We start from the raw sequence: 22,883 nt of genomic DNA, 5'->3' as shown, positions 1-22,883 counted from the left end.
CAGCTGTCACTTATGGAGACAGCCGCATCATAGCAAGCGGCGCGCTGTGCCCTTCGTCACTGCTGACCTTCCCCCGCACCTCCGATGAGCACGGTTTCCGACGTACGGTGCGAAAGAAGTTCAACATACGTACCTAGAACATGCGTACATGCGTAACGACAACTCAGCATATCTGCGAAGAACACTGCCCTGGAAGGAATGGCAGGAGGTGCTATTATTATACCCAGCGTGGAGACGGAGCGATGAAATTAGTTCGTGTGAAGGGACTATAACTCGGGAGAATTGTTACACCGTAGGATCGCTGTGACATGAGTTGGGGAGACCTTCATCCAGCAGCAGATTGATCATGGCTGATGATTATGATGATGAGCTTTTATGAAGCGAGGCTGTCTGTTTGCCATCCCCAAAATGTATTTTTTTGTTCGGTACAAACGTCAAATACATTTAAACAATAACCCAGCGTTTTAAAAAACACGGCCTTGCTCAAATACTGTGTCACGAATCTGATGGTAATTTTTCTAAACGCCAAATTGTTGCAATATAAAGTGCCGTGGGGGGTAGGGGGCACGGGGGGGGGGCGCAGTGGTTACCGCACTCCGCTATTACCGGTTAACGTCAGTGGCGAGTGACATCCCGAGTCGAGTCTGGAACTAGCGTTCACCAATCTGCACTGACCAGCGTGGTGAAGTATGGTCAGCGACCCTACGAACGATACGACCGTGGAGGGGGTCTCATCCAACAGCGAACTGACGACGAAAGGTCTGTACATAATTTTGTATTTAAATTTTCGGTGTTTATTATAAGCCAGTGAGCTATCCTTACGATTGTAATGCTTTAATAAAATGAATGTTGAACTTCTTTGAACATGCATTCTATAAAAAAAAAAATATTACAACAATATAAGCGTTGCGGTTTAGATAAAAAAAATATATTTATTTCACTGTAGACGGACACCGATACGTCTCCTGAAATCTCAAGCCACCATTCATCCCCAAAAGCCATGATCAATCCACTGCTGGATGAAGATCTCCCAAAGCCGTCGCCATCTCTCGCGGCCCTGCGATGGGATGTACCAATCCGCCTTAGCATCTGCACGCCAGCTAAATTTGCGTCGTTCTAGCTCCACTTTGGGACGTGTCAAGATTGTTATTAAAAGTCTCACGTCACCACTGGCATACACGCACACACGACGTCATCTAGCGAGGCTCGCCATCGAACAAAGACGGTCACCGCATCGCGCTGCGCTTTCACAGATGCGCTTCTGCGGCTGTCTGGAACGCTCTCTTCCTTTCCGATATGCACTTTAAAACCTAGTTTGAAAACGAATTTCTCTAGAACTGCTTTTCTGCGTTTAGTTTATTGTCCTTCCCCCGCACCTCTCATTAGCACGGTTGGCTGCGTACGGTCCCAACGAAGTTCAACAGACATACACACACAACGTTAAACAAACCCATGTAGCCATTCTCAATTCTCCAGTGAATTAAGGCTTTCCTCTGCACGCCACGTCGATCGCGATTTTTTTTGTCGATTCGACCATACTTCATCACGCTGGTCACACATAGGGTGATGATGAATGCGGGCAGGGCTCAATGGGAGGTGGGGGGGGAGTTTGTTTATACAGCGAATAGTGACGGGGTTGGGGGCTTTTTTTTAGACCGACGGTCCCTGTAGGTAGTGAGCTGCACGGAACGTCTGTGAAATGCGACACTCTAATCCCAGCGGTATTTGCCTAAGTATTTATTTACATTTGCATGCTTTTTTTGTCGTTGTTGTTGTTGTTGTTTTGCGTGTGTCGGTCGCGAAGAAGGGGTGTGAGTCTGTTTAATGGCCATAGAACGAGGCCCCGCAGATTTAGAAGCCACTCTGAGCGGTGTTTGCAGTGAACGTGTTTGTAAAATTGCAAGTGCCTCACTGCCTCTCTCCCTCCGTGCCTTGGACATTCATCGTTAAAATAGCTTACGTGGTGTGGGCACCCTCACCTGGTGTGGGCACCCTCACCTGGTGTGGGCACCCTCACCTGGTGTGGGCACCCTCACCTGGTGTGGGCACCCTCACCTGGTGTGGGAACTCTCACGTGGTGTGAGTACCCTCACCTGGCGTGGGTACTCTCACGTGGTGTGGGAACTCTCACCTGGTGTGGGCACCCTCACCTGGTGTGGGAACTCTCACGTGGTGTGAGTACTCTCACGTGGTGTGGGCACCCTCACCTGGTGTGGGTACTCTCACGTGGTGTGGGCACCCTCACCTGGCATGGGAACTCTCACGTGGTGTGGGTGCTCTCACCTGGTGTGGGCACCCTCACCTGGCGTGGGAACTCTTACCTGGTGTGGATACCCTCACGTGGTGTGAGTACTCTCACCTGGTGTGGGTACTCTCACGTGGTGTGGGAACTCTCACGTGGTGTGGGTACTCTCACGTGGTGTGGGTACTCTCACAGATGGGATGATCAACCGCTCGGTCAGGCCAACATCGTGCCCCGTGTGGCCCCCCAGGTACCAATCCCATCTCGTATCGGCAATGAGACAGAGTGTGTGGCTGTCTGCGTGTCGCGTGTAAGTCTTGTGCGCTGTAACGTGCGGGTTTGCACTGCAATGTGCTTTTACGAGTTTTCGCAAAATACTCTGAACATTTTTAATATTATTATTATGCACACTGTGACTACTTTGAATATAATAAAATTTGATTTTTGTACGTGACTTAGAGTACAATTTAAGTGAAAAAAATGACATTTCAACATTTTTATATCGTTTACAAAAAACTCTATTTGTTCTCTCTAAGTGAACGTGATATTTTATCGTACTTATTATGGTGTAAAATATCCAGATATAAAGAACAATATTACCACAATATATGCATGTAAAAAAATACTTTAAGTACGTGGGTAATTGTTGAAGCAATGGTAATTGAATTGCATTTCGGGTGCATGCATGATTTCGTGCGTTATGTGTGGGTACACACAGCATAGTGCTGTATGTTGAACACTGTGTTGTGCACGTGTGTGTGGTAGTGTATCAGAACCAAATAATATAGTGTAGTAGTGGTTAGCGCACTGCGCTACGAACCGGGCGACGCGAGTTCGATTCCTGCTCACGAGCAATAACAGTGGAGAAATATTTGTACCGGTCTTGGGCCTCCCGTAGGTCGACTCAGCCATAAATTAGTACCGTGCGTAAACATCAGCACAGGGGATACAAAGGCGGCCGGGTGTGGTGTTGGCCACCCACCGCCTCGTTTGCCGTGTCGGCTCGACAACAGCACTTGTCCCGATAATCTGTTGCATCCTTTACGGGGTGTCTTTGTGTGAAGTGTTCACAAATGTACGGCTTTGTGGTTGCATACGTGAGTAAACGAATACACAATTGGTGTACAAAGTGCATGTATTTGCTGCAACTTCGATGCAATCGTTGCAACTCAAGAGTCACAGAAATAATGACAATAAATCATAATTCCCGCTAATAGATGTATATGCATGTTGAACTTCTTTCGCACCGTACGTAGCCAAACGTGCCAATGGGTGACGTGGACTCATGCCAATCATTTTGAAGTAATAATGCACATATTTAATTCAGTAAATACGTATCAATGTTTATCAATGCATGTAGATAATTTGATTGTGAAATACATACGACGCTGTATGTGTGCAATGGAACAATTAGGCGCACGTTAATCTGACCCGTCATTAGACTTACACACATACTTGCTCTCTCACATTGCAGTATTAATTATACCATCCATTATATTAATATGTTCACAATATAACACTCATAACTTCCAAACTAAATGACATCACTCCTATCGCTAACCTGCCTTCTGTACATTCGCATTTGACTCGCACACTCTTTGCGTAAATATTCTCTGTAAAAAAAAAATGTTTTACACACACAACTATGCGTGAACGCAACTCACAGCACGCACGCAAATAGTGAGTGAATTCGGCAGAAACTGTTTGCCGTGGCCGCATGCTGTGCTCATACACATGTGCGTATTGTATACTTATATATGCCTCGCATGCTAAACTCTGATCGGCGCTGCCTGCAACTGAAATTCCCTAAACCTACAGATTTGGATCACGTCTGAAAAGAAGAGGCGCTTAAGCAAAAAAAAATCTCCCATAAGTTGATTATACCACGAGCAATGTAGATTTAGCGAAAAGCACAACGCCAATTGACCGGCGAGGTATAATAAGAGCGGAATAAAACAGCTCGCTCGGGAGCAAAGAGGGCACAAGCAACTCACCTGTTCGGACACAGAGAGAGAGAGAGAGTCGCCTTGGGTGAAGACGCAGGGAACCCGTGTGTTTGCCCGTCAGTCTCGCGGCGACGTCTGTCCGCTTGCAAACTCAAAGCGCCGCTGTGGCCAAAGAAGTGTAGGGGCTAAACACTAGCGCACGCACGCACACACGGACACACACACACGGACACACACACACACAGCAGGGCGCAGAGAGAGAGAGGGGGGGGAGAGAGAGAGGGGGAGGGCACCCGAGGTTTGTACCACGTTGTAGGTTAACGCGCACCCTCCCGGCAGGATTTACCACACCGCGCCTCCGATACAATTCAATCAGCACACGCACGCACACAGCAACAAGTTCACAGACCCCCACCACCCGCCCAGTGCGGACACCAGGCAGCTAATTTGAAAGCAGCTCGTCCTTCGCCTTCGCAAAGACGTCACCTGTCAACTCGCATTTGGCTTCATTACTGTGTATCTCGCTAATCGGGATTACACTCGGCTTGATTATGATGCGTGTGTCCGCTGACATTAAGGCGATTTTAAAAAGGGGGGAACCGGTGGGTGGGGTTGGGGGAATGGGGGGCGCGGTTGGCTGGGGGGGGGGGTGATGGAGTTGTGTGTGGGGGGGGGGGTCACGTTGGTGCTTGAGGTTGTAGCGAAGGGGGCCAGATGTCTCGTGGACGGTGCCCCCCCCCCTCACCACCACCACCCCCACCACCACCACCCCCCAAATGCCGCTCTCAAATTAATCACTTGCACTTTAGCAACTCGTGCGTGGTCAGCACGTTCTGTCTGCAGCGCCACACGTGCTATGTAGACCATAGACACTGATTGTGGGGGCCCTTGTATGATAATCATTATTATTATGGTATATATATACATACAGGAATTTTTGTCAACCTACTTTCTGGACGATACACCTACCCACGGTCGTATCGCTCGCGGGGATTGCTCGACCATACTTCACCTCGCTAGTCGGTGCGGTTTGGTGAAGATAAAGAAAATGGTCAGGGATGTGGTGGTGGTGGGGGGAGGTTCGAGGGGGCAGCGTCGTTTTTCGGATATCACTCGCCGCGATCGGGAATCGAACTCTGATGGGCGAGGTCATCGCGCGGTGTGCCAACCGCTGCGCCACTGCTCCGCCACATCGGTTTTGACTGTCACCCTTCCAAAAGCCGACGTGGCCGTGACCAGTGTGGTCAGCGTGGTCAGTGTGGACGGCGTGGCCAGCGTGGTCAGTGTGGTCAGCGTGGTCAGTGTGGTCAGTGTGGTCAGCGTGGTCAGCGTGGTCAGTGTGGTCAGCGTGGTCAGTGTGGTCAGCGTGGTCGGCGTGGTCGGCGTGGTCAGCGTGGTCAGTGTGGTCAGTGTGGTCAGCGTGGTCAGTGTGGTCAGTGTGGTCAGTGCGGTCAGCGTGGTCAGTGTGGTCAGTGTGGTCAGCGTGGTCAGTGTGGTCAGTGTGGTCGGTGGGGTCGGCGTGGTCAGTGTGGTCAGCGTGGTCAGCGTGGTCAATGTGGTCAGTGTGGTCAGCGTGGTCGGCGTGGTCGGCGTGGTCAGCGTGGTCAGTGTGGTCAGTGTGGTCAGCGTGGTCAGTGTGGACGGCGTGGTCAGCGTGGTCAGTGTGGTCAGTGTGGTCAGTGCGGTCAGTGTGGTCAGCGTGGTCAGTGTGGTCAGTGTGGTCAGCGTGGTCAGTGTGGTCAGTGTGGTCAGTGCGGTCAGTGTGGTCAGCGTGGTCAGTGTGGTCAGTGTGGTCAGTGCGGTCAGCGTGGTCAGTGTGGTCAGCGTGGTCGGCGTGGTCAGTGTGGTCAGTGTGGTCAGCGTGGTCAGTGTGGTCAGTGTGGTCAGTGTGGTCGGTGGGGTCGGCGTGGTCAGTGTGGTCAGCGTGGTCAGCGTGGTCAGTGTGGTCAGTGTGGTCAGTGTGGCCAGCGTGGTCAGTGTGGACAGCGTGGTCAGTGTGGTCAGTGTGGTCAGCGTGGTCAGTGTGGTCAGTGTGGTCAGCGTGGTCAGTGTGGACAGCGTGGTCAGTGTGGTCGGTGGGGTCAGTGTGGTCAGCGTGGTCAGTGTGGCCAGCGTGGTCAGTGTGGACAGCGTGGTCAGTGTGGTCAGCGTGGTCAGCGTGGTCAGTGTGGACAGCGTGGTCAGTGTGGTCAGTGTGGTCAGCGTGGTCAGTGTGGTCAGTGTGGTCAGCGTGGTCAGTGTGGACAGCGTGGTCAGTGTGGTCGGTGGGGTCGGCGTGGTCAGTGTGGTCAGCGTGGCCAGCGTGGTCAGCGTGGTCAGTGTGGTCAGTGTGGTCGGCGTGGTCAGCGTGGACAGTGTGGTCAGCGTGGTCAGCGTGGACAGTGTGGTCAGTGTGGTCAGTGTGGTCGGCGTGGTCAGTGTGGTCAGCGTGGTCAGTGTGGACAGCGTGGTCAGCGTGGTCAGTGTGGTCAGTGTGGACAGCGTGGTCAGTGTGGACGGCGTGGTCAGCGTGGTCAGCGTGGTCAGTGTGGACGGCGTGGTCAGTGCGGTCAGTGCGGTCAGTGCGGCCACCTCCTGCGTGCTCAACCACAGCCCGACAACTGCAGCAGTGGCGACGGCCACGGCAGTGGACAAATTATTTAGATTTCATATTTTTTTTTATTTGACTGTGCCTCCCCCCCCCCCCCACATGCCTACCCTTATAAAACCAACACGGGTTTTCGGAAGCCTGGGTTCAAACTTGAAAACGTTCACTAACGTTGCCCCCCAAAAAATATATATTTTTGGTCGATTGGCCCAATATCAATGTTATTTTTGGCTTTCGAGTTGATTTCTACAAGACGCGACTTTACTAATCGCGTGAGACGGCAGCTGTCCAGCCCGTCTAGAACACCGGCCCAACAAGTACAAGTACACGAGGAACTCGCGCACACCTGGCTATTATTCAGTATATGTGACAAATACGCGCACTTGTGTTTTTGTCTGTGTGTGGTGCAGCGGTTAGCGCGCTGCGCTACGGTGACGAGAATTATATTCCCGCTCACGGACACCAACAAAAACGGTCCTGGGCATCCCTTAGGTCAACTGAGCCTTAGGTGAGAACCTGGTCTCTCCATCGCCACTGGGGAGACAAAGGCGGCCGGGCGTAGTGTTGACCAACCACCCCCTCGTGTACCGTGCCGGCCTTCATAGGTGCTCGCTAACAGCACTTGCCCCAAAAGTATGTTCAGGCTGTACGGGGGATCTTTGCCTTATTGTATACCTACACACCGTTATTGCTGCAGTATACATATACTGCATTGTTCGTATTGTATTTAATTGTCTACCACACGGAAACACGACGCGGTAACGTTAACGTGTGTGTGTGTATATGTGTGTGTATATATACATGTGTGTATATATACATGTGTGTGTATATATACATGTGTGTGTATGAAAACAAATAGTGGGGCATCGGTGGTGCTACGGTTAGCGCACTGCGCGACAAACCCAGCGACAGAGTTCCATTCCCCCTCACTCACAGTGGAGAATATTTGAACCGGTCCCGGGCCTGCGTCTCCCCTAGGTCGACTCAACCTGAAATTAGTACCTGGTGCGATGAGTAAACATCGCGACTCGGGAGACAAAGGCGGCCTGGCGTTGCAATGGCCGTGTGCCGTGCCGACCTTCATAGGTGCTCGCTAGCAGCACTTGCCCCAACAGTCTGTTAAAGGCTATATGGGGAATGTTTGTCTTTGCATATATTTTTTTAAAACGACGTAACCACAGAAACACCTCGAGGTGACGATTTATTTCCCTATTGTTGGTGCTGGGGAAACTTTTCGCCAGAAAATCAGACGAAACAAATAAATGTGTGCCCTGAGCCTCTATTTCCGTATCCCGATAGGAAGAAATGCCATGAGAACATCTGACTATTAAAAAAAATATCCTAAATTATATATTCTGTTAATAGCTTTAATATTTTATCTCCTTCTCCCGGTATGCAAGGAGGACGTGAGTTCGATCCCGGACCCTGACCATGCCTGTTGTATATATTTGGAGTTCGCGTGTTCTCTCTCTCCACGTGGTGATCGTCGCGTGAATCGTTCTCCGGGTTCCTCCGATTTTGCTCTCTTCTTCCACATTGATAATCTACTCGCGTTTAGGATGATTTAGCTGCTGCTATAAATCCCCACGCGTGGCGATGATGATGACGATGATTAAGCCACTTCGATGATAAACTATCATCACACGTGGCCAGGTCGCCTCTGAAAAAGAGAAAATAGCTCGGTAGGCTTTACCTGCTAAATACAGTTTATATTCTTGGTTCTTTCGGTAAAGTCACGTAGAATGTAAACAATACAATAATAAAGATATAAAACAATAACATTCTCACGACGTTTCGACTGCAACACAAGCAATCATCATCAGGTGTGAAACCCACAACAAGAAAATTTGAAAAAAGTGGCGGTTATTTTTAACGTTAGCACCACGGAGAGCGATTTGACAGTTTGTTCAGATGGACGAGTCCATCTATATTCTTGGTTCTTTCGGTAAAGTCACGTAGAAGGGAAACAATTAAATAATGAAAATAAAAAACAATAAAATTTTAAATACATTTTTATTGTTTTATATTTTCAATAAATTTTTATTGTTTCATATTTTTATTATTTAATTGTTTCCCTTCTACGTGACTTTACCGAAAGAGCCAAGAATATGAATCCCTGCAGTCACGAAAGCTTTAAATCAAGAGTCCATCTATGTTCGGAAAAGAGGAGGGGGGAGATGAAAAATAATGGATGCAGTCTGAAAGCCACCTTAAGCGTGATCAATCAATTAAGACCCGAAATGGTTTATCAAATCCTTCCAATGATTGCTAAGCCAGAATCCATCTTCTCGGTTGAAATTGTCTCTGTGTTTGAATATGTGGATAGCCTCATGAACGAATCTCTCATGGTAGCCAGATGGCTTGCAAAGAACCTCTGTCTTGGAGAAGTCAATGTCATGTGAACCTACTGAATTATAACAGTGATCTGCCATGGCCAAGGTGTTGGTCCTACCGTATTTCAGGTCTGCTTTGTGTTCACGAATGCGGTCCGAGACATGTCGTTTGGTTTTTCCAATGTAACGACTATCACAGAGGCAACTTAGTTTGTAGACGCAAGCTACCTTTTTGGATGTCCTAATAAAAAAGAGACCTGATGGTTCAATGAGCCACTCTGTCTACAGGAAAGCTACCCATACGGATGCTTACCTGAAACCGGATTCCCACCACCATCCATCCCAGAAGAATTCCCTCATCAAGACTCTGCACCATAGAGCCCAATAAATATCCGACCAGGAACATATAGCCAGTGAACTCAAGCACGCACACTAAGCTGGTAAGGCTAATGGTTATTCCGACTACACAATCCACAAAGCTATCACTCCAACCATGAAGAAGGACCCTCTTGAGGAGCCTTTCAAATCCATCACTTTACCCTACATTGCGATGATCACAAAAAAGATCTCCAAAATCTTGAATAAACACAAGATCCAGGTCCGATTCAACACATTACATAAAATCCGTGATCTGGTTCCATCTTTAAAAGATGTGATTCCGGACATACAGTACCCTGGCGTCTACAAACTAAATTGCCTCTGTGGTAGTAGTTACATTGGTGAAACCAAACGACATGTCTCGGATCGCATTCGTGAACACAAAGCAGACCTGAAATACGGTAGGAGCAACACCTCGGCCGTGGAAGATCACTGTTATAATTCAGTAGGTTCACATGCCATTGATTTCTCCAAGACAGAGGTTCTTTGCAAGCCATCTGGCTACCATTAGAGATTCGTTCATGAGGCTATCCACATATACAAACACAGAGACAATTTCAACCGAGAACATGGATTTTGGCTTAGCAATCATTGGAAGGATTTGATAAACCATTTCGGGTCTTAATTGATTGATTACGCTTAAGGTGGCTTTCAGACCGCATCCATTATTTTTCGTCTCCCCCCTCCTCTTTTCTGAACATAGATGGACTCGTCCATCTGAACAAACTGTCAAATCGCTATCCGTGGTGCTAACGTTAAAAATAACCGCCACTTTTTTCAAATTTTCTTGTTGTGGTTTACACACCTTATGATGATTGCTTGTGTTGCAGTCGAAACGTCGTGAGAATTTTATTGTTTTATATTTTTATTATTTTATTGTTTGCCTTCTACGTGACTTTACCGAAAGAACCAAGAATATGAATCCCTGCAGTCACGAAAGCTTTAAATCAAAATACAGTTTAGTTTGAATAAACAGTCAATATAATACACATGACGCCAAATTAAATGTTTTACAACAAAATAAGGATTCTGCCGTATACGTGGGAACGTAGTACATGTACGATGAAGAAGGGTCATCATTGTCGCCGATGACATATTCATAGTTTTAAGGCAGTTGTTGGCGAATGTGTTGAGTTTTTTTATTTGTTAATTGTGCGTGTACACCAATGCCAACGCAGCATCATCATTAAATGACTACTGGACATCTGTGAAAAATAGCTTCATATCTCATCGGATTTCTCCAAGATGAATGAAGATTCTCATTCTGACCGGTAAACATGGAACGTTTGGCCAAGAGTTAATCCAACGGGTTCCAGCCACATGCCAAAGTTGCGCCCAATCTTGGTATGTTCACTGGGGTTGTCACGTGTAGCTCATTGCGATTTAAAACAATGCATATACAGTATTCAATCATGCAATGCAAGTTCATTTGTTACACGGGAAATCCAGTTTAGCCAGTTACCCGGCTAGTTTTGCAACGTGGATCCATGGCTCATGAACAGCGCAGACAGAACAAGAGCATCATCGAAGCGATCCGTACGTAGGAAGAAGCAACGTCGGAACAGCACGCGTCGGAGGTACAGGGCAAAACGTAGTGCTCAAATCACTTAAATTATTACAATATTAACAATGTAAACTGGCATATTGCATCAATATATAGGGCGTATAAATGTATTAACCGCCCACATCGATTTTCCGTGTTACTCTTTGTTCGAATACAAAGGCTACTTAGTCTGATAAAGCCGTGACTTAACGGAGCACGCGGCATCGGTACGATTACCAACTTAACAACTGCACGTGATTAATTGAAATTAATCTTTATGTTATACCGTATTCTAATAGAGCTTCTGCAGACTTGCAGTTGCTACAATTTAAATTTGCGACGTCACGCGATTTTTTTTTAATATACCGTAATTTGCAAGCTTTTGTCAATCCACTGCTGGATGACGGCAAGCGTAATTCATAAAAAGTGACCATACTTCATCACGGTGGTCAATGTGGGTTAGGGAGGGGCGGGATTGGGCACATACCACTCGCGTTCCGGGATTACAACTCAGGTAGGCGAATTCATTGCGCAGTGGTCTAATCACTTTGCCACCGCTCCAAGTTTTTTTTTTAACGACTGAAAATTATAGCTCGATCACTTAAAACAAAAAAACGTCCCTCCGTGTGCACCTGACAAGCTGGGCGAGCAATGTAGGTCAAGCCAAAAACGCGTGGCAGCGTTCACAAATGGTGCTCGAAATGCCCTCGCATTCTGCGGCGCTATCGCAGTGCTGATGGAACGCGTGTTGACGCACGGCCCTGTGTCAATACACTGCTGGATGATGCCCTCCTCATCTGTGGGCTGGTATTTGACCATACTTCACCACGCGTGAATAAATTATTTGGTGATTCTGCGTTTGGCAGTGGTGAACTAGCACACGCAATACGTTCGTCAACAGCGCTGCTCTAAAAGGCTATACAATGCGTGTATGTGTATATGTGTATGTATATATGAAATAATCGACGTTTCGGACCCTCTTCCTAGCACGAGGCTGGTGAAGGTGGGGGAGCAAAGGGGCCGTCTGTAAATGACGTAATGCGATTTTGGACGATTTTTGACCCCCCTCCCCACCTCGTCGCACGGCGTCACAAAAAGTCAGACCCCCCCCTAAAATATGACGTCACAAAGCTCTGACCCCCTCCCCCAAAACCATATTTCCATTTTTAAAATAAAACATGCTTCAAATCGCTGTAAGCTATTGTCATTGTAGTGCGTATTGAATGTGGCGCTGCACTCTGATGTTGTAAGAGTGTTGTTATAACAATTGTATATTTATTTAAAGTTGCGCATTTTTATGTGACGTCACATTTATCAACCCCCTACCCCCCTCGTCACACATCGTCACAAATGTCTGACCCCCCCCAGGTGCATGACGTCATTTATGGACGGCCGCATATACGTTGGAACATAGTGCAGTACAACCATTAACTGCCGTCTGCTGATAACATAGCCACCAGAAGCAAGGTGATTGTCCATTAAGCACCAGGCAGGCCCAGAATAGCAACGAGATCGGAGCCATTTTATGTGGTTGTGTCCTTGGATGCGCCCTTAGAATGTGGCATATACAATGTCCGTACGCAATAAAGAACGCATTGCTTCCAATCAATTGTTGCGCTCACGGTAAATGCGTCTGTTTTTTTTGTGCGTGTGTGTGTGTGCAAGGATTGATGAATGTGCAAGGTTCATAATTGTTTGCCATTTAAATTCGTATTCTCAAACTTGCTGCAAGTGCATATTATTATCACAGTTGTCTCTTTTGTTTGCATTTTGACTGCTTGTGTTGTGGTTATTGCAAAACATGATGCCTTGAATAAAGGCGTCAGTTTTTGTGCCAGTTAAAAGGGGTAAAAACCTATTTTTATAACTATTGCTGCAATGTTGCCGCGTGTAGATATTGGCCGCCATTGCCCATCGGTTTCCATGACAACGCGGCCAGCCCAACGCGGCCTCATTCACAGCGATCCCAGGCGACGTCGAGAGTAAATGATCCTCATGGCGGTACTCCGGGGTACCAAATAATACAATAAGGCCGAGGCAATTGAATATTTTATTTCTGGGACACTTTTTTTTATCAGGGGTGTAGTTAACTCCATGTGGAGTGACGTCAGCCGCTAATTATTATTAATGAGAGGGGCTGTTTGATGTGGAGTGACGTCACCTGCTCATGATTATTAATGAGAGGGGGGGTCCATGTGGAGGGCATAACCTGTTAATGATTATTAATGAGGGGGACTGTTCGATGTGGAGTGACGTCACGAGCGTTAAGGACATTCCTGGGTGATCATAGTTTGTGCGGGTGAATTGGCGTTACAAAAGCAGCAACAGTCGCTCCAACCGACACACCTGATGATGACCGTTTGAGTTATGGTCGAAACGTCGTGAGAATTTTTTATTGTTTTATATATATTTTGTTATTTTGTTGTTTCTCTTCAACGTGACTTTACCGAAAAAACTAAGAATATAATCTTGGCCAGTAATAATTTGTTCTGCATAACACTTCCACAGTCAATTGAAATTGAGAATAATTCAAATAATTTCAACCGCTGTGATAGCTATAGACTCAGCGCAGCCTGGAAGCGTATTATTAACTAGCCTTTTGCCCGTCCAAGGACGGGTGTATTGCAGTAAATCTGAAACTTGCAAGCAAAAAGCACAGATCGCGACGTGATATATTCATTGCATTAATGCACGTGCACTTTGACGGTGACACAGACCTATTTCATTTTAAGGTTATAATCCCTCGTTCATCATGACGTCCTTTTTACTTTGATGTCTCAACAGCGTGACGAAGATCACGTGACGACGTGAGGGTTCTGCCTTTATAGTGAGGGTTGTAAGTTTACGCCGAGGGGGAGAGGAGTAGGCGCCTCGGTCCTCCATGTGGAGTGACGTCAGCCGCTAATTATTATTAATGAGAGGGGCTGTTTGATGTGAAGTGACGTCACCTGACCATGATTATTAATAAGGGGGGGTCCATGTGGAGGGCATAACCTGTTAATGATTATTAATGAGGGGGACTGTTCGATTTGGAGTGACGTCACGAGCGTTAAGGACATTCCTGGGTGATCATGGTTTGTGCGGATGAATTGCCGTTACAAAAGCAGCAACAGTCGCTCCAACTTCCCCAGCGTTAGTAATGAAATGCAGCGACACGTGAATATCCATGAGGAGAGGGGCCTTCATGTGGAGTGACGTCACGAGCGTTAAGGACATTCCTTGATGGTTATGGTAGGTATACACAACACACTGCACTTGCTTACAGGTGAGTCACATGCTATTGATCTATTAGATAATTGTATACACCCCAACATCGGCCTCTGATCTCCATTCCTGATGGGGTTGAACAATGATGACGTCATCCTGCACTATCTAAGACCGGAAGCACGTGGATGGCTTCACTAGTCTGGCAAATCGCCCGAAGATCCTGGATGTAATTTGCATCGAAACGTCGTACTCAAATTGTAAATGTTGTGGATCCACTCTTCAACACACCGATGGGCTAAAGTAGTGAACTCTTTTGTCAACGTGACACTTTTTTTTTACTGATTGGCCGTGTCGGGTGGTGGAGGGTTGCGACACATTTATAAATGACGCGATCTCACCCCAAAAACCTTTATTATGGACTGTTATTTTTTTACTCATTTTCAGAGGAAGGGAACGGGGTCCTTTTGCCGATAAGACATCATCCAAGTGTCAGGGGGCTCTTGACAGAATTTAGAGACTTTATATAACCAAACGAAAAATCTAGATTTGGAGTTTTCGTGACTGCAGGGATCCATACTGTATGGTTCTTTCGGTAAAGTCACCTGATGACGGACGCTTGTGTTGCGCCCGAAACGTCGTGACTTAATTTATTTTATACCCACGTGACTTTACCGAAAGAACCAAAGAGTACAAACGAATATTATTAGTGGATTCACAGGCTTCCCACGCACACACTTCAGCCCATGAGGACCTTTTCTGCCGACGGGACAGAGGCAGCTCATTAAGGAGAGTCACAAGAGGCAATGCTTCCAAATTCGTGGTAATAATATGAATACAGTGCTTTTTCACTTGAAAGATTTACTACAGATCAGTATTCTTCACTAACTTTTAGAGGGTTCAGGGGCACTTTTGCTGATAAGACATCATCGGTGTGAGTGAGGGGCCCCCACACCATCTTAAACCATTGGCGATTTGACAGCAGCACGTTGATGATGATGATGGGTGGTGTTGTCACTCTTTGTGCATTATCGGGGGCCGCACTAAAGGCCACCAGTGACCGCACAGTGGCCCACGGGGCCTTGCAATGAAGAACACCGCTCTAACATCATCGCATCCCTCTCCCGACTTTCACATTCCTCCTCCTCGGAGACACCGCTGGTGTAACCATCAACTCGCATCAGAACGACATCAACAACAGGCCGATGTACCACATCTCCTTCATGAATGGGAAATGAAAGACGCAATCCACAGGAGTGCTACTGTGGTCTCGTAATCCACACCATGGACCGTATAGTGCAGTGGTTCTTAAACCTTTACTGCAGAATTGCGCCCTTTTGATTCGCAATCGTAAACATTTTACAACGTTAGTACATACACAGGTTTTTTCTGAAACAAAGTAAGTTGTACTTAACGTGCCCGTGCTTAATTTGTGTTTCGATGATTTACCTTCTAAAAAAAAATCTGGCCACGTCTTGCACCCCCAACAAGGGCAGCTCGCACCTCGGGTTAAGAAGAACCACCGCTGCTATAGTGAAACCATTGTAGTCTGCGCTCATTCAAACAGTACGACACGAACTCCCTCCCAGAAACCCTCTGGATGTGGCCAGCAGACCTCGACATTGGCATCTAGCTCCTGAACATTTATATATGTGTGTGTTGAACTTCTTTGGCACCGTATGTAGCCAACCGCGCTAAATTGAGGTGCACATTGCAACATGCGAGTAGAATAGGGCCAAGTTGTGTGGATATGTAAACAATACCACACATGTAATTACGTAGCCTCTTGTCGAACTCCAAATAAGCTGCGTTTCCGCATTGTAGCCCTTTCAAACATTAGTGTAACAAGTTGCACGAATTAACTTATCGGATTAACGATTCAGCAGACACGCCCAGGGCTCAGAAAGGCCTAAGACGACCAAGCATAATGGTGGATATAATAGGTACATTAAATACATGTTTGCACGAGTTAAGCATATGCATTTTTGCATGTAAAATATTAAATATATTAAGTTAATTACTAAATGCGGATATATACAGTGAGGGAATAAAGTATTTGATCCCCTGCTGATTTTGTACGTTTGCCCACTGACAAAGAAATGATCAGTCTATAATTTTAATGGTAGGTTTATTTGAACAGTGAGAGACAGAATATCAATAAAAAATCCAGAAAAACGCATGTCAAAAATGTTATAAATTGATTTGCATTTTAATGAGGGAAATAAGTGTTTGTCCCCTTCTCTATCAGAAAGAGTTCTGGCTCCCAGGTGTCTTTTATACAGGTAACGAGCTGAGATTAGGAGCACACTCTTAAAGGGAGTGCTCCTAATCTCAGCTTGTTACCTGTATAAAAGACACCTGTCCACAGAAGCAATCAATCAATCAGATTCCAAACTCTCCACCATAGCCAAGACCAAAGAGCTCTCCAAGGATGTCAGGGACAAGATTGTAGACCTACACAAGGCTGGAATGGGCTACAAGACCATTGCCAAGCAGCTTGGTGAGAAGGTGACAACAGTTGGTGCGATTATTCGCAAATGGAAGAAACACAAAAGAACTGTCAATCTCCCTCGGCCTGGGGCTCCATGCAAGATCTCACCTCGTGGAGTTGCAATGATCATGAGAACGGTGAAGAATCATCCCAAAACTACACGGGAGGATCTTGTCAATGATCTCAAGGCAGCTGGGACCATAGTCACCAAGACAACAATTGGTAACACACTACGCCGTGAAGGACTGAAATCCTGCAGCGCCCGCAATGTCCCCCTGCTCAAGAAAGCACATATACATGCCCGTCTGAAGTTTGCCAATGAACATCTGAATGATTCAGAGGACAACTGGGTGAAAGTGTTGTGGTCAGATGAGACCAAAATGGAGCTCTTTGGCATCAACTCAACTCGCCTTGTTTGGAGGAGGAGGAATGCTGCCTATGACCCCAAGAACACCATCCCCACCGTCAAACATGGAGGTGGAAACATTATGCTTTGGGGGTGATTTTCTGCTAAGGGGACAGGACAACTTCACCGCATCAAAGGGACGATGGACGGGGCCATGTACCGTCAAATCTTGGGTGAGAACCATCCCTCAGCCAGGGCATTGAAAATGGGTCGTGGATGGGTATTCCAGTATGACAATGACCCAAAATACACGGTCAAGGCAACAAAGGAGTAGCTCAAGAAGAAGCACATTAAGGTCCTGGTGTGGCCTAGCCAGTCTCCAGACCTTAATCCCATAGAAAATCTGTGGAGGGAGCTGAAGGTTAGAGTTGCCAAACGTCAGCCTCGAAACCTTAATGACTTGGAGAAGATCTGCAAAGAGGAGTGGGACAAAATCCCTCCTGAGATGTGTGCAAACCTGGTGGCCAACTACAAGAAACGTCTGACCTCTGTGATTGCCAACAAGGGTTTTGCAACCAAGTACTAAGTCATGTTTTGCAGAGGAGTCAAATACTTATTTCCCTCATTAAAATGCAAATCAATTTATAACATTTTTGACATGCGTTTTTCTGGATTTTTGTTGTAGTTATTCTGTCTCTCACTGTTCAAATAAACCTACCATTAAAATTATAGACTGATCATTTCTTTGTCAATGGGCAAACGCACAAAATTAGCAGGGGATCAAATACTTTTTTCCCTCACTGTAATCTTTCTCACTTTTTAAACATTGCGCAATGTTTTCCATGGACGTAGGGCGTGCTGACGGATATGCAGCATATGAGTGTATGCTGTACATGACCAGGCAAATTCCATCTGACAATACACACGAACGACTTTGACTCTGAAATAGTAAAAACGGATGGCCTAAATTTAAACAAAACAATCACCATGGAGAGAGAAGAACAATCTTTATCCGTCAAGGAAATACAGCCTCAAGTTCGCAATGGCCACTTTCAGATAACCGCGTTTAAATAAGTAAAACATATTACCGGACTGTATTTGAATTCCTCATATCCCATTCAGAGCAGGGTGCAACAACACGACATTTAAAAAAGCATACGGAAATTAACTGCGCACAACAAGCGAGTGGTAGCGAAGTGTGCTGTGCATGTGCCTGAACTCCTGCGTGTGGCTTCTTAACCAATCCTGGTAACCACTTTCACAAATCCGCACTGACCAGCTTGGTGAAGTATGGTCAAACAACCTCCACGACCAACAGGGTGCGGGGAGGCCTTAATCCACTAGTGGATTGACAAAGGGGTGTGAGTTATTAATTTATTATTGTTACAATGAGTTTATGCAATTGTGAATGATTATCGAAAATCCATTTCCATTCATTAGTACATTTAATAATCCTCATCATCCATCTGTCATTATCATCATCATCCACCATCATAATCACTATATTCTACTCCCATGTGTTGAAGGCCTCCCTCAGTTTACATTGTTCTGATTGCGTAATATAAACATTATTCATTTACCGAAATGGTTCATTCGACAGACGTACAATGATGGAGGAGATGGAGCGAGGCAAGCCGCTCGTGTGCAATGTGCCGTGTGGCTCGTTAAGTCGCCGGATCGCAAGAGATGACGGCGCCTTAGGGTAGCCTTCATCCAGCAGTGGATGGACCATGGCTGATTACGACTAATCAACATACTGAGAGGCTCGTGTAAAAACAGCATTTTCGGTTAGAGTTCCTGATCAATCGAACTCAATTTCACCACTGATAATTGAGATGGAATCTATTCAATGCTTTCCATTACAACTTCGAATTTACGAAATTTTCAAATGCATACAGTGCGCATTTACCATTCGTTCCAAAGAAAAACGAAAATAAAACCTCACAAGTGTACAAAGAATCGTGTAGAAAAAAATGTTCTCTGAGACAGCAAAGCTGAACATACGATGGTGACGATTTCAGGACGGGGGGCCTCTACCCACCCAGCAGTGGATTGGCCAGGGCCGCTGCTACTGCTGCTGTTGTTGTTGCCGTTGCTTTTGGTGATGATGTTGTTGCCGCTGCTGTTGGTGATGATGTTGTTGACGATGATAGTGCTGAATGCAATATTATCGAGTAGAAGCTCACGCAGCTTCTGCGCACGTCTGTCTCTGCAGGGCTAAGCGCTTTTGCGCCAGGTGGCTCATTCCCCTTAATCCGAGGCACGCGCTGCTGCTGCTGCTGCCTGCCGCCTGCCTTGGGCTTCTACCCGGGACCCCACATTCAGAGCCAGCCGCATGCCAGGCGCAATGATGTTAATGTACTGCAAAAAAATCGTGGTAGTAGTAATAATAATGACGTGTTTATCACCCCCCCCCCCCCCCCCCACGTCTCAGAATCAGTATTTATACTGGAGGAATCCGATGAGCTATAAAGCTCTTTTTCACAGATGTCCAATAGGGGCAGGTTAGAACGTCACAACAACAAACAGTACAAAAACACGATGGGAGTGCAAAGTATATTAAAGGTAAAAACATCGCTTAAAACAATATACAAATAAAACTAAACCTTTATTTTATTTTACCAGGCAAAGCCCACTGAGCGATTAGCTTATTATTTTAAAGAAGATACCTAACTACAAACGAAGTGGCTTCCCGCGTGGAAATTTATAGCAGCCAAATAATTTAGGCGGCCACTCTATGCAATGCGAAATTTTTTTAATGTTTGGGTCTCTCTCTCTTTGTCTCTCGTACGCTGCTACGACCACTGCTGTGTGCCGCGGTCGTGCCACTGTCTCGCGTCGGCGCGCGTTCCTCCTCGTTTCTCAGTTTGTGCAGCGAATATCAACGGCAGTAATAACAAAAAGGCTCCTGGGTTCGATTCCCGACTCGGGCCTCTCTTTTGTTGAGTTGTTTGTATCTTCCCTCCACTGTTGTATGTATGTTCCTTCCACTGTTTCTGGACGGATTTCCTCCGCAAAATGTCCTGTTCCCTCCCATGGCTATAGAGAATTCAACTAGGTGATGGCCAAGCATCCCAATGCGGCTTTCCTGGATAAATACGTGATGTATATATTTAGTTTTTTTCACACGTGAGCCCTTCAAAATGGGATGGTGATGCTAAATACTGTATTGCAAACATCTTGTATGAAGTACATTGCTTTATTTACTCATGGACTGACGATGTTTATGGTTGTAAGGGCCTTTCATTGTTTATGTGAATGTATATTTGTGTTTTCGTGGGGGCACAAGATCCATTATAAGGACGACAGTGCTTGAGAATATATTTACCAATTTAATATTGGACTATTTTTGTTTCATGTTTGTGTAAAAAAAATCAAAGAGAAAACATATACAAAAATTATACATACATATACAGACTCGGATCCCCCATTATATTCAGATTTGTCCATGTTGACAAAGACAAGAGTCTGTTCCAACATTCCAACGAAAACTAACATTTGTCAAAATAATAATATTTCATCTTTTTCTCAATGAGAAATGCACCACCACTCATCGAGCAGCACCATCAATCCACTGCTAGGATGACGGCTTCCCCACGGTCTCGCAGTGTTAACAAATCGCTAATGCGCCTGCGTGCAAGCTGATCCTGGTAGCTCCATCTCCACGGCGAGCATAAACCCCGTGCGCCTTTCTCCTCTTTGGTCGCCACTCTGTCATCAGTCTCGTCCACCCGCCCCACTCTTACGTGGTCGTGAAGGTTATCCCAAAAAAACCCCGCACAGATGGGTCTCGGATACCTGCTTGCTGTACTGCCGCCGACCAGTAACTCGGTGGCTCTGCCAATGGGTGCCTCGCGTCGCGGCTCCGTCGATTTGTGATCCAACGACTCTACGATGCTTTAGCCCGGCCTTCTATCATGAGGTCTAAGTTTACAGTCTTTAACATCCACCTCGCCGCAGGCTGATGCTCCAGCACTGGCCGATTCACTCCAGTCGGAATCTCCATCGAATCTTCGATAGCTACATGGCTACTGCGTCAGCAGTTCTCCTGCTGTGTTTGTCTCACCTGATGACGGTTGCTTGTGTTGCGATCGAAACGTCGTGATCTATTAATGTTCTACCGACGTGACTTTACCGAAAGAACCAAAGAGTATACGTGACTACTGTTTCCCATGAACGTCACTCATGGATGCCCCCAGCCATGTTGAGAACTCGGTCGACCAGAGTTACTGTTTCGTCTCAACCACACAGATGGCGCGCCACGGTGGCTAGGAGATGTTAACTACCTCGCCCGGTATGCAGGAGGTCGAGGGTTCGATCCCGACCCTGACGCCTGTTGTATATTTGGAGTTTTCGTATCTACCTCTCCCCGTGGTCGCGTGGATTTTCCTCCGGGCCCTCCGTTATTACCCTCGAAGTGGCTTATCCACGTGATAAGCCACTTGGCTGAGCTATCATCTGTGATGGCCAGGTCGCTTCTGAAAAAGGCTATATATAGCTCAGTGGATCTGCTAAAATTAAAATAGTAAGTATTTAACCAGCGCACAGCAGGTGACAACGATTATCTCTCTCTCTCTGCCTATTCCACTCGCTCGGCTCCACTTTGGAATTCCCTTCCGTCCGATCTTTGCCCAAGTTCTTATAGCTTTGCTCAACCTCAGGTAACCTATTGACTGCTCGTATCTATTACACCTCCAACAATAGTGCTGTTCGCTACTTGGTCGCTTAGTGTTGTTTTTTTTTGGGGGGGGGGGGGGCCGAGGCCCTTTGGGGCCGTGTTCAGCAATCGTCGATTGTGTTCAAGAGGACCGCGCGCTCTGGCAACCCCCCGCAGAGAATCAATAATCGTGTTAGAGGTATCGAACCGCTCTAACCTCGTATTCCGTGGCATCGCGGCGAGCGTGCCGACCCCAATTAATTACAGCTTATTGTCTCATTGCTTTTTAAACAACCGCACAACTCCTCCCATCCACTCCGACCAACCTCTCTCTTGATCGCCAGCCGTCGGTAGCGAGACGCAACATATGTAGTAGGTACGTGTGCGTGTGTGCGCTTGTGCGCACGTTGAAATTCTTTCGCACCGTACGTAGCCAACGGCGCTCATCGGAGGTGCGGGACAGCTCCGAGACTGTCACAGAGCGCTCCAACGTGTTCACATTGTCCCCACGCTCCCACTCAGCTCGATTTGTGTGGCGCGCAGTGGCCGCTGCGAACGACAGAGGATTACGGACGATCCTGCCATCGTTATTACTTTGCTCAACTCGCCCCGTCTGTTTATCGAGCGGGGAGGCAAACTGCCCCTCCGAGGCGGGAGATTAAAACCGTCCGATACAGCAGCAGCAGCCGCAGCCGCGGTGGTGGTGGTCTCAACCAGACACCACCTTCAATCGACACTGCCCTCCCGCGCCTGCAACGCAGCGTGGTGCCGATAAGCACCGGGGATTTGGCACTTAAATGCTTGTTTGCCATTTGTCGCGTGTGCGGTGGGTGTAAGGGACTGGAGGAGGAGGGGGGGGGGAACTGTCTACTTAAGCCGTACCTTGTACTCTCGTGGTAGTGCCTTACGCCGATGGTCCCCGCTTCCAAAGCCAGCCGTAGCGGCGTTCTGGACAATCTCGAGTGAGTTCAATCGGCATGTCGTGTGTGGTGGGGTAAAGTGTGGGTACTTTCACCTCCTTACAAATCTTCTGGCTGTGTGGAAGAGTAGGCCAAGTAGCCTGTAGGAGAGGGGGCGGAGTTCTCTTGAGCTCCCTCGAGTGGAGGAGGCCCAGCATTGTGGATAAGGAAGTAATCGCTGGCTGTACCTTTACCTT

At 47.0% G+C, this 22,883-nt stretch overlaps 1 protein-coding gene across 1 annotated transcript in view; it reads right to left on the bottom strand.

The window, feature by feature from the left end:
* The window catches only part of LOC116947882 (homeobox protein otx5-like), a 44,685-nt gene extending 40,294 nt beyond the window's left edge, over nucleotides 1-4,391 (bottom strand). The window contains exon 1 of the mRNA XM_032964132.2: nucleotides 4,237-4,391. The gene's annotated coding sequence lies outside the window, so the exon portion shown is untranslated. The remainder of the gene's footprint in view (nucleotides 1-4,236) is intronic.
* Between the last annotated feature and the right edge of the window lie 18,492 nt (nucleotides 4,392-22,883).

The sequence above is a fragment of the Petromyzon marinus genome, chromosome 31 (assembly GCF_048934315.1).
Source record: "Petromyzon marinus isolate PM22_M1 ecotype Great Lakes invasive population chromosome 31, UKy_Petmar_22M1.pri1.0, whole genome shotgun sequence".
Classification (NCBI taxonomy): domain Eukaryota; kingdom Metazoa; phylum Chordata; class Hyperoartia; order Petromyzontiformes; family Petromyzontidae; genus Petromyzon; species Petromyzon marinus.
This window is presented reverse-complemented; position numbering and strand designations above follow the sequence as displayed.